This window comes from Zea mays, chromosome 1 (genome assembly GCF_902167145.1).
Source record: "Zea mays cultivar B73 chromosome 1, Zm-B73-REFERENCE-NAM-5.0, whole genome shotgun sequence".
Taxonomy (NCBI): Eukaryota; Viridiplantae; Streptophyta; class Magnoliopsida; order Poales; family Poaceae; genus Zea; species Zea mays.
Genome location: NC_050096.1, coordinates 286,664,122 through 286,676,122, shown reverse-complemented (window position 1 = coordinate 286,676,122; position 12,001 = coordinate 286,664,122). Strand labels below are relative to the sequence as shown.

Below are 12,001 nucleotides of genomic sequence, written 5' to 3'. Positions count from 1 at the left end.
CCTCAAAGGCTACGGTGATGGTCGTTAGTAGAACCGAGGGACCCGAAAACTTGCGAAAACGAAATGACAGCTAGCAAAGATGAAACACAAAGCGCGACGTGAAAAACCCTGACGACGTTTATTAAACAGATTTCTGCTAGTACAAATTTCCTGAAAGAATTTAAATCATTTGCCTTTTCTCTTGAGGAAACACGAAAAAATGGGCAATTGTAGGACGAGCGCCGCACGACGGGTCCCACCAACGCTCTCAGGTCTCGGGGCTCGCCAAACCACCAAACACCGGTGCGTTCGGGCGAGCTCAATCCTTCTTGAACAAGTCCTCGCCGAGAGTCCGAGTAGCGACCGGAGCAATCAGGACCCCGAGCTGTAGCGCGATGGCATCCAGTTCACGAACGCAGCCAGAGATTAGCGCCATCCGAGGAGATCGTGCGGACATCTCCCCCGACTTTGAAACCCTGAGATGACAACATATGAGGTTGATGGCCGGAGACAAACTGGAGCACTCAGCGTTAAGAGCCCGAAGGCGCTCCTCCTCACGCGAAACCTCCTTCAGCACCATTAGTGACAAAAACAAGAAACCCTGTGAGACAAATGTTGGGGCCCTAAGGGCTATAAGTCAAGGATAAAAGAGCACGAGCCTCACCTTATGTTGGAAACCCAGACGAAGGTCCCTCCACATCAAAACCTAGTGGTCGCACTTTGGAAAGGTACGCCTAGGACCTTAGAGAGACCTCCCTTGACTTGGTCGCATGATGCTCGGTCCCTGCTGTCCTACTAAGCTCGGACCCCGCTGTCATGGCTCCCCAGCGTTACGAGCTTCACACCTCCTCAAAAGGCTGGGCCACTGCCGAACAACTCATGTCCAGACTCAAGGATAATAAAACGCTCTCACAATCGCCGCAAGACGGCCACGCACCCCGGATGCCCTGAAAAAACCATCCCCATCCTCAGGATGCGAGCTTGCTCGACAATGAAGGAACCGCAACCCCACGCAGATGACAATCGACGTGGGAGGCCGGTGCTCCTAGGGAGTGATTCGCCAAATATACATCCCCTTTGGGTAAGAGCATCAGCCAAGGAAGCCCATAGCCGACCTCGTCCGTTGCAGGAAACTCCTAGATCGCCCGTGGGGGAGGCATGGGTGAGACCAGGGGCTCCGACGACACTCGGACTCCGCCCGCGGACGATGCGAAACTAGGGAGGGCTGCGAAGAACCGAACCACGTAGGGACGACTGTCTTGGGCCTGGAATTGAACCAATGGCGTGGGTATGCCCCGCGGACTACCTCGGGGCAGTGGCTCTTCGATAAAAAAAAGGCTACAAAAACAACGAAATAAGCGCCTAAGGATAGCGAGATAAGATAAGAGACGAGGGGGACGGCGCGAGAAGCTTACAAACTCGGTGAAGCCAGGCACGGTGCATAGGAGGACCCTCGGGATAGGGGCAACGGTGACCGTGCCACCCCATGCGCGTCCTCACGTTAGTCATAAGCGACGAAAAAGGCAAAAAAAAAACACACCGTCTAACCCTTCATCAGCACTCGAGGGGAGACATTCTCCCCTCGAGGGCTACTATCGGGGATATAAACCCTGGTCCCTAGGGCCCAGCGATTAGCGAGCATGTTGGGGAAGATGCTTTAGGCAATTGGGGCCTAGTGGTCAGTTAGAAGAAATAGGTAGCGTCCATCCTATAAGAACCCGTCCCCGGATGAACCCCGCGGCACCAAGCCCGGGTCGGGCGTGGTAGAACTGGATAAGGGGGCATGGGCCTACCGAAGGGAAACCACTCGAGTGGATCCCACTCCTGGCCCGAGACCGACCGTCATAAATGATCGGCCACATTAATTATGCCTGGTGTCGAGCCAAAGCTGATGTGTTGGTATGTATCCCACACATGACCTACGGACCCTTCGGGTCACAGAGCACTCATGACCTACGAGCCCTCGGACTGCGACACATTTATGACCTACGCGTCCCCGAGCCAGCGGTGCATTCATGACCTATTGAGACTAGGCCCGCACAGGCCACTAGCAGGGCGCAACACGACAAGCCGTGCTAAGCCCCAGGCTACGAAGGCCAGGTCAGCATAGTCCATATGATGGCGCCCAGGCCCATGCTGACCACGTTGTCCGTAATAAAGAATATGAGATAGCCAAGTGACTGCAAGCATACACGGCTTTACCCATGTTAAGACGTTGAAGCGTCCCCAATCCTCTGGGACTCAAATGTGATACAATTACTAGTCCCAGGAGGCTAGTAAACACATTTATACATCAGATGATTCCAGATCTGCTTAAACGAGACAAACCTATAAAGGTGGCGATCAACTTTAAGAGTTGGTCCACAACTCGGGACATATCATCAGAGTGGGGCTGAAGCAGCCCGATATACGCAGTGAAGCAAATCAGCGGTCCAACAGCCACAGGCAAGGTTGGGAACAGTCGTAACTCTTACCCGATCTCCTTTTTCTGAAAAACAACAAATAAGCAAGGGTGAGTACAAACGTACTCAGCAGCCCACCTTCACCCGCGGAATGGGGAAATCAGATATAATGCATGGAATATGTGGAGCTCAGAATATTTTGCAGAAACAACAATATTTTATGCAGGGTTGTTTTGAAAAACATTTTGTACTTTTGCAAAGCGCATCCTCTCCAAAAGGAGCAGGAAGTTTTTCAGTATTATAACAAAATCCCCTGGACTAAACCATCCAGGTGTCTCAGCAGTTTCCCACTGGTTTTCCTTTTCAAAAATAGCTACTGGACTTCCCGTCCACCATAGCTCACGGCTCAACTGCCGAACCTTTTAAAAACCATTTTTCTCAAATGCATCTTTTTTTTTGAAAACAAAACATTAATTGCCATACCATACCAGACTCGTCCATTCCTGTGGACACAGACTATTCGAATAGGTTTTCAAACTCTGCGCAGAGGTGTACACTTTACCCACTAGTCCGGCTCTGCGATCTCATGATCAGTGAGATCCGAATCCAACTCTCTTTCTTTCCCCGCACGTCCTAACCTTAACGGTTATCCGGAAGGAGTCAGGCCACCACCATGTCCAAACCGGACAAAACTTTCCCCCTCCTTATCCTCCCGGTGCTCCCCAGCCTTCATAACCCTGGGGTTGGACCGTACGAGTTCAGATTGAGTGACTGCCCACACAGTCTCGAGTGGTTGTACTAATAAAGAGTACAGGTAGTGAAGATGACAAACCGGTCCTTATACGAGGGGACAATCCTTCTGCTCACGCCTAAACCAGCTGAGCCATCACCTTAGGCCCTCCCCTAAACCAGGGAGTCCCTGATTATCCCACTCACAAGGTGATAAGGGTGAAAACCCTTCATCATACACATTTTGAAAAGCATTTTCTTTTGAAAACTCACACCCTTTCTCAAATCATTTGTAACAAATATATTAAGGATTGATTGCGGCAAGCGGCTGGGTGGCCATAATAACTTGTCTCAAAATCATATCATGCATAAAATAACAGGCTGAGGGTTGTGGTTGAAAAATCATAGGTAATTTATGCATCAAAGGGATCCAGTGAGCTTGCCGTGCTTATTCGGTGAAGGGGGAAGGGGAGCTCGCGGAACTGGCTTCTGGCTCCACCGCTTGGCGTAGACTTGCAGATCTGGCCTCCACAAGATGGCACGAACGCTCCGATAACTATGCAACATGAACAAGCAAACATACAAACAAGCAAGTATACCATCAAATATTTAGTATAGTGGTCAGAATAGCGATATATGGATGGGTAGAGTCTTGAGTAGAATATGTGTCATGTGGTGTTGAGATACTACTAGTGGTGGAGCGGAGGTGCTTACCAGGAGGGTGGACTGGAGGCGAAGCGACACTATGCGTGTAGCCGGCAGAGCGGAGTAACTGAGTGGGTGGGGTGTTTGCCTTGGTTGAGGGTGTTGAGTGTGTGTGGAGAGGGAGAGGGTAGTTGGGTGTATTTATAGCTGGGTGTATGTGGTGTAGCACAGTGAAGTTCACTGTTGGTGAGAATAGTGATGAATGAATCGTCTGACATAGTATGAACAAGAGAGTTATAGGCAGAATATTGGACAAGAGTATTTTGGGAGTCTTCTGGAATATGAACCATGCTTAAGAGATGACATGGTTGGATAGGGAATAGTTTGATAAGAATTTAGAAACAAGAATTATTGGAATCTGAGTTTGGAAGCCTGGTTCGAAGGAATCTCAAAGTCAAGCGTGCTCAACTTGGGGAAACCTGGGATGGGTGACCAGATGGGAAGTTCCCACTGGAAGGAAAACCACAGTCACCGGAGTTCGTATGACTGGAACATGGGTCTGGCTGGTCTTAGGTGGACTGGACAGCATGATGGATGAGTAGTTGAAATTTGGGATGACTAGATGACCGATGAATAGTAACGATGAATAGTGGCGATGGAAAAGAAATTATAGATACCATCGATGAATAGTAACGATGATGAATAGTAATGATAAACAGTAACGATGATGAATAGTGTATGTGAATAGTAACGATGAATAGTAATGGTGAATAGCGATAGTGAATAGTTCGTATGAACGAACGATGAACGATGAATAGGAACTATGAACGAACGGACGAACGATCGAATGATCGGACGAACGAACGATCGGAATTTCGGCAGCATAACGGCAGGAAAAGATTATTTGGACGAACGATCGAATGATCGTACGAACGAACGATCGGAATTTCGGCAGCATAACGGCATGACAAAGATTATCTGGAAGAACGATGAATAGGGACTATGAACGAACGATGAACGATGAATAGGAACTATGAACGAACGGACGAACGATCGAATGATCGGACGAACGGACGAACGAACCATGAACGATCGGACGAACGATCGAACGATCGGACGAACGAACGAACAAACTAAGAACAGGGGACGAACGATCGAAGAACGATCGAACGATCCTTGTGCTAGTGTGTGCTTGTGTGGAACATGGAGTGGGTGTGTGTGTGGGGGGGAGAAGAGAGTTGCCATGAAATGGCTTGGGGTGGGATGAGAGGAGGCCCTTGCCCCTCTATTTATAGCCATGGTGGGGGGATTAGGGGGAGGGATGAGAGGATTAGTGGGAGGATGAGAGGATTAGTGGGAGATTAGCATGTATTTGTCTTGTATAAGTGAGATTTGCTTGTAGAGCTCACCGTATGACACTGGAGGCATACGTATACGTATGAGCATGAGGAAAGTTATGAAGAAAATATTTGTGGGGACTTCAAAAATGATTCGGAAGGTATTTCTCAGGAGGAAAAATACTTGGAGATATATTGGTGGAATATTTGGGCAATATTTCTGGAAAGAACTTGAAGTGGATTACTGGGGAAATATCTGGGCGGTATTTCTGGAAGAATTTGAGGGGCATCACTGGAGAAATATCTGGGCAGTATTTCTGAAAAGAATTTGAGGGTGATCACTGGGGAAATATTTGTAGGATACTTTGAGGAGGATTTTGGAGAGAATATAGACCACTATAATTTATTTGTTGATATCAACTCGCAAACAACATTTTGAAATGAAATTTGAAATTCATTCTGAATTTAGAGCGAGTTTGAGAAAATTTCAGGATTTGAATTTTTGGGATGCTACAAATCTACCCCACTTAAAATGAATCTCGTCCTCGAGATTCGGCTTAGAAGGGTTATGTGTATAGCTTTACTTCCGCTACATATCTTCACTTTGCAACTCTTCGAGGAGATGGAACTTCAACAAAATCTGGCCTTGCAGGAGCATCCGGTTGCCGATTGCAACACTGATTCTGGCTACTCAAAGATCATCTTCAGGCTTCTAGCTTTCGCTTGGCAACTAGCTTATTGAAGAAGCATCGATGCCAACACGCAAACCTTTCTCTTGCGAACTTATCCACATGGATTCCTTCCTTGATCGGTCTTCTGGTGCTTCATCAACAAAACTTGGGTGACCACTTCTCATCCAGAAACTTATAAGCTTTGATGATCCGGTCCTCCATAAGCTTGCTACAGGCCTTCTTCTTTTTCTCCATAGCAGGAACCTTACTGGAATACTACCCCACTTAAAAAGAATGAGGGGTAGATCTCTTGAATCTTGGGGATTTGAACTCCTTGAAGTACCTCATAACAAGGGTGTTACAGGGCCTTCTTCTTCTGCTGTTGCTGCTTGAGCTGGCTACGGAGGGATGACTGGCACAGGGTTGATTCTGGGAGAACCTTCTTCTTGTCTTCTCTTCACTATCTTCTTTTCTCTTCTCACTTTTCACTTTTCACTGCCTCTTTCTTTCTCTTTGCTCTTCCCACTGGAGGATTCTATCGATGCGTATTACCATCATACAGAGGAGGAAACCGAAGATGTTGAACCATATACAACAGTCTTCAACCCAAGAATCACCAAGCATTGTGATCTTAGGGGCGAGGGAGTGGAAAATGGAGTTGCTTGGGATTTAGCAGAGGGGATTTTATCAGGTGGGTGTGTGCTTTGCTTTGAGCGTGATGGGAGTTGAGGGAGCTGGTTGGGGGGGGTTATAGGCGAGCGGAGGTGTTCGGTTGCGGAGTGGTGGCGGTGATGGAGCAGGTGCTACGCGGCAGCGGGTGCGACAAGGGGAGGGGGCCTGGTGTTGCCGGCGATGATGGCGGCGGTGGGTGCGCTGCAAAGGGGGAGTGGGGCGGTGGTAGTGCGCTGCAAAAGGGGGCGTGGGGCGGTGGTAGTGCGCATGGAGGCGGGCACGAGTGCGAGGGGCACGGGTGAGTGGTGGGGTCGATGACCCTGATGTTTGTGGTCTCTGGTTCCAAGAATCTTTGCCTCTCTGTATGGTAATAACTCCTTCTGTCCTCTTTTCCTGTTTACTTTGACTCAGGGGCAGTGCTTTGATTCTCACGATCGGTCCTTTTGACTGAGCGACTGGATAGGTTCCTCTTGTAGCTTATTCCATGCTTCAAGGGTAAGCTTCCCGGTATCTTCTTGGGTAAGGCACTTTTCTCTTGAGATGGGTTAAGATGAGAATGGAAGCATAAGGTAAGGATTAACTCTAATTTGTGATCTATGTTTTTAGAGAAAACCTTTCTTAAAAAGAAAGAAAACACATAAGTTCAACAATGATAAGCACAAACAAATCAAATATTTTGAATAGGGGAAGAATAGAGTTTTTCCAAAGCACGAACTACTCAGATTCGGGGGCTAAGCATAACTACTATTGCTTGGCTCCTGAATTGAGAACTATGCTAAATGCAACTTATGAGCACTAACGTTAAAGCATCACATATGCACTCAAAAAGGGAGGAAAACATCAAGCGAAATTCATTTTGAAATGCCCTAGGGGGCAACACAGTTAGAGTTTTTCAAAACACGAGTCTACACGATTACCTCTCATACATGCAGGGCTCTGGCCAAAGTGAAGAAAAACTTCACTACCCAATGCACGCAGAGGACTGGGTATAACTAACTCAGATCTGGCAGCTTCTCTTCTGGCAAGGCTGACGCACAACTTCAATCTGAGATATCTCCTGGATGGGTCAACAGGGAGCTGATGTTGATGACTTCTTCTGGCGGCAACTGAGATGGCAAGACGGAGTCAAACTCTTCTTCAAGTTGGACTAGCTCTTCTAGTTCCTCAGAGGGCGGCGGTGCTGGTGGGGTGCTTGCAGCTTCTTCCTTGACCTCAAGGGACGGTGCTAGAATCTTCTTCATGGTGAGGGGCTCAAACAACTCTGGCGGTGGATCTTGGGAGGACTCAGGGTGCTCTTGCTTATCCATAGCCTGAGGGAAGACTGGAATTCCTTCCAAGACTATGGCTCCTTCCGGGAGTTCCCAAGCCTTCTTTTCTCCTCTAGTAGAGACCGGGTGACCCTCAAGAATCTGGGGATCTTCAACTCTCACGGATTGAACTGGGTTGGATGAAGCAGGATCTTGGATCCGCAGGGCTCTACGTTGGTTATGGGTTACCAAGTAGGCCTCCATCAACTTCTGGACATGCTCATCCTTGGCTTGCTTTAGAGCTTCAACAACAATGACTTCACGACTCTCCAAGGCAGTTGCACGGGCTTGAGCTGTGGTGAGATCCACATGGAGCTGACGGTTGCGCTTCTCTGCATCTTCTGCTCGGGCAATCATCTGACGGTGGTGCCGAGCCAAGAAATCATATTGTGCATCCAGGGTGAGCAGGTATGCGGTGAGGTACATGACTGTGGGGTCATCCTCCAGCAGCTGCTGCTCTTCCAATGCACGCATCCTGGCCATCCAAACTGGACGGTTTCTCTGAAAGGGCGGAAAGAATCTGAGTGGTGTGTCGGCCACTTCTTCTTCATAGATCTGACACAGGGCCCTCAATGCCTTGCGAGCGACGACTTGGCAGGTGTCTTTGAATCTGTGCCCTCCAGCAGTGACACTCCATTCCACATGGTGTGGACTGGATCCAATGTATACAGTCACGACACACTTCTTTGTGCCATGCTCGACGAACTCACGACCATCATACTCTTGCTGGCTCCTGATTCCGAGGTGGACTGTGCATGCTCTCAGCAACTTGGGGAAACCATCTTCATTTTGGCAGAAGCTGGTTTGGCACTGAACCTCCATCTGACTTCTGAGAGAAGGAAAGGGGGAAAACATTTTTGAAATGAAGGGATGAGAGCAAGAATTTTTTTTAAGAAAATAGTTTTGACTCAAAAACTTTTGATCAGGCTAAGGGTTACGTCCTGCGGCCAACCTAACAGCTCTGATACCACCTGAAGCGTCCCCAATCCTCTGGGACTCAAATGTGATACAATTACTAGTCCCAGGAGGCTAGTAAACACATTTATACATCAGATGATTCCAGATCTGCTTAAACGAGACAAACCTATAAAGGTGGCGATCAACTTTAAGAGTTGGTCCACAACTCGGGACATATCATCAGAGTGGGGCTGAAGCAGCCCGATATACGCAGTGAAGCAAATCAGCGGTCCAACAGCCACAGGCAAGGTTGGGAACAGTCGTAACTCTTACCCGATCTCCTTTTTCTGAAAAACAACAAATAAGCAAGGGTGAGTACAAACGTACTCAGCAGCCCACCTTCACCCGCGGAATGGGGAAATCAGATATAATGCATGGAATATGTGGAGCTCAGAATATTTTGCAGAAACAGCAATATTTTATGCAGGGTTGTTTTGAAAAACATTTTGTACTTTTGCAAAGCGCATCCTCTCCAAAAGGAGCAGGAAGTTTTTCAGTATTATAACAAAATCCCCTGGACTAAACCATCCAGGTGTCTCAGCAGTTTCCCACAGGTTTTCCTTTTCAAAAATAGCTACTGGACTTCCCGTCCACCATAGCTCACGGCTCAACTGCCGAACCTTTTAAAAACCATTTTTCTCAAATGCATCTTTTTTTTTGAAAACAAAACATTAATTGCCATACCATACCAGACTCGTCCATTCCTGTGGACACAGACTATTCGAATAGGTTTTCAAACTCTGCGTAGAGGTGTACACTTTACCCACTAGTCCGGCTCTGCGATCTCATGATCAGTGAGATCCGAATCCAACTCTCTTTCTTTCCCCGCACGTCCTAACCTTAACGGTTATCCGGAAGGAGTCAGGCCACCACCATGTCCAAACCGGACAAAACTTTCCCCCTCCTTATCCTCCCGGTGCTCCCCAGCCTTCATAACCCTGGGGTTGGACCGTACGAGTTCAGATTGAGTGACTGCCCACACAGTCTCGAGTGGTTGTACTAATAAAGAGTACAGGTAGTGAAGATGACAAACCGGTCCTTATACGAGGGGACAATCCTTCTGCTCACGCCTAAACCAGCTGAGCCATCACCTTAGGCCCTCCCCTAAACCAGGGAGTCCCTGATTATCCCACTCACAAGGTGATAAGGGTGAAAACCCTTCATCATACACATTTTGAAAAGCATTTTCTTTTGAAAACTCACACCCTTTCTCAAATCATTTGTAACAAATATATTAAGGATTGATTGCAGCAAGCGGCTGGGTGGCCATAATAACTTGTCTCAAAATCATATCATGCATAAAATAACAGGCTGAGGGTTGTGGTTGAAAAATCATAGGTAATTTATGCATCAAAGGGATCCAGTGAGCTTGCCGTGCTTATTCGGCGAAGGGGGAAGGGGAGCTCGCGGAACTGGCTTCTGGCTCCACCGCTTGGCGTAGACTTGCAGATCTGGCCTCCACAAGATGGCACGAACGCTCCGATAACTATGCAACATGAACAAGCAAACATACAAACAAGCAAGTATACCATCAAATATTTAGTATAGTGGTCAGAATAGCGATATATGGATGGGTAGAGTCTTGAGTAGAATATGTGTCATGTGGTGTTGAGATACTACTAGTGGTGGAGCGGAGGTGCTTACCAGGAGGGTGGACTGGAGGCGAAGCGACACTATGCGTGTAGCCGGCAGAGCGGAGTAACTGAGTGGGTGGGGTGTTTGCCTTGGTTGAGGGTGTTGAGTGTGTGTGGAGAGGGAGAGGGTAGTTGGGTGTATTTATAGCTGGGTGTATGTGGTGTAGCACAGTGAAGTTCACTGTTGGTGAGAATAGTGATGAATGAATCGTCTGACATAGTATGAACAAGAGAGTTATAGGCAGAATATGGGACAAGAGTATTTTGGGAGTCTTCTGGAATATGAACCATGCTTAAGAGATGACATGGTTGGATAGGGAATAATTTGATAAGAATTTAGAAACAAGAATTATTGGAATCTGAGTTTGGAAGCCTGGTTCGAAGGAATCTCAAAGTCAAGCGTGCTCAACTTGGGGAAACCTGGGATGGGTGACCAGATGGGAAGTTCCCACTGGAAGGAAAACCACAGTCACCGGAGTTCGTATGACTGGAACATGGGTCTGGCTGGTCTTAGGTGGACTGGACAGCATGATGGATGAGTAGTTGAAATTTGGGATGACTAGATGACCGATGAATAGTAACGATGAATAGTGGCGATGGAAAAGAAATTATAGATATCATCGATGAATAGTAACGATGATGAATAGTAATGATAAATAGTAACGATGATGAATAGTGTATGTGAATAGTAACGATGAATAGTAATGGTGAATAGCGATAGTGAATAGTTCGTATGAACGAACGATGAACGATGAATAGGAACTATGAACGAACGGACGAACGATCGAATGATCGGACGAACGAACGATCGGAATTTCGGCAGCATAACGGCAGGAAAAGATTATTTGGACGAACGAACGGACGAACGATCGAATGATCGTACGAACGAACGATCGGAATTTCGGCAGCATAACGGCATGACAAAGATTATCTGGAAGAACGATGAATAGGGACTATGAACGAACGATGAACGATGAATAGGAACTATGAACGAACGGACGAACGATCGAATGATCGGACGAACGGACGAACGAACCATGAACGATCGGACGAACGATCGAACGATCGGACGAACGAACGAACAAACTAAGAACAGGGGACGAACGATCGAAGAACGATCGAACGATCCTTGTGCTAGTGTGTGCTTGTGTGGAACATGGAGTGGGTGTGTGTGTGTGGGGGGGGGAGAAGAGAGTTGCCATGAAATGGCTTGGGGTGGGATGAGAGGAGGCCCTTGCCCCTCTATTTATAGCCATGGTGGGGGGATTAGGGGGAGGGATGAGAGGATTAGTGGGAGGATGAGAGGATTAGTGGGAGATTAGCATGTATTTGTCTTGTATAAGTGAGATTTGCTTGTAGAGCTCACCGTATGACACTGGAGGCATACGTATACGTATGAGCATGAGGAAAGTTATGAAGAAAATATTTGTGGGGACTTCAAAAATGATTCGGAAGGTATTTCTCAGGAGGAAAAATACTTGGAGATATATTGGTGGAATATTTGGGCAATATTTCTGGAAAGAACTTGAAGTGGATTACTGGGGAAATATCTGGGCGGTATTTCTGGAAGAATTTGAGGGGCATCACTGGAGAAATATCTGGGCAGTATTTCTGAAAAGAATTTGAGGGTGATCACTGGGGAAATATTTGTAGGATACTTTGAGGAGG

General features: G+C 47.4%; 1 long non-coding RNA gene across 1 annotated transcript; it reads right to left on the bottom strand.

The window, feature by feature from the left end:
• Window positions 1–99: 99 nt before the first annotated feature.
• LOC118476178 (uncharacterized) lies at window positions 100–1,409 on the bottom strand. The gene is made up of 2 exons (XR_004855641.1): window positions 644–1,409; window positions 100–547 (listed from the first exon to the last, which is right to left on the bottom strand). It is a non-coding gene; the product is annotated as an uncharacterized lncRNA (long non-coding RNA).
• Between the last annotated feature and the right edge of the window lie 10,592 nt (window positions 1,410–12,001).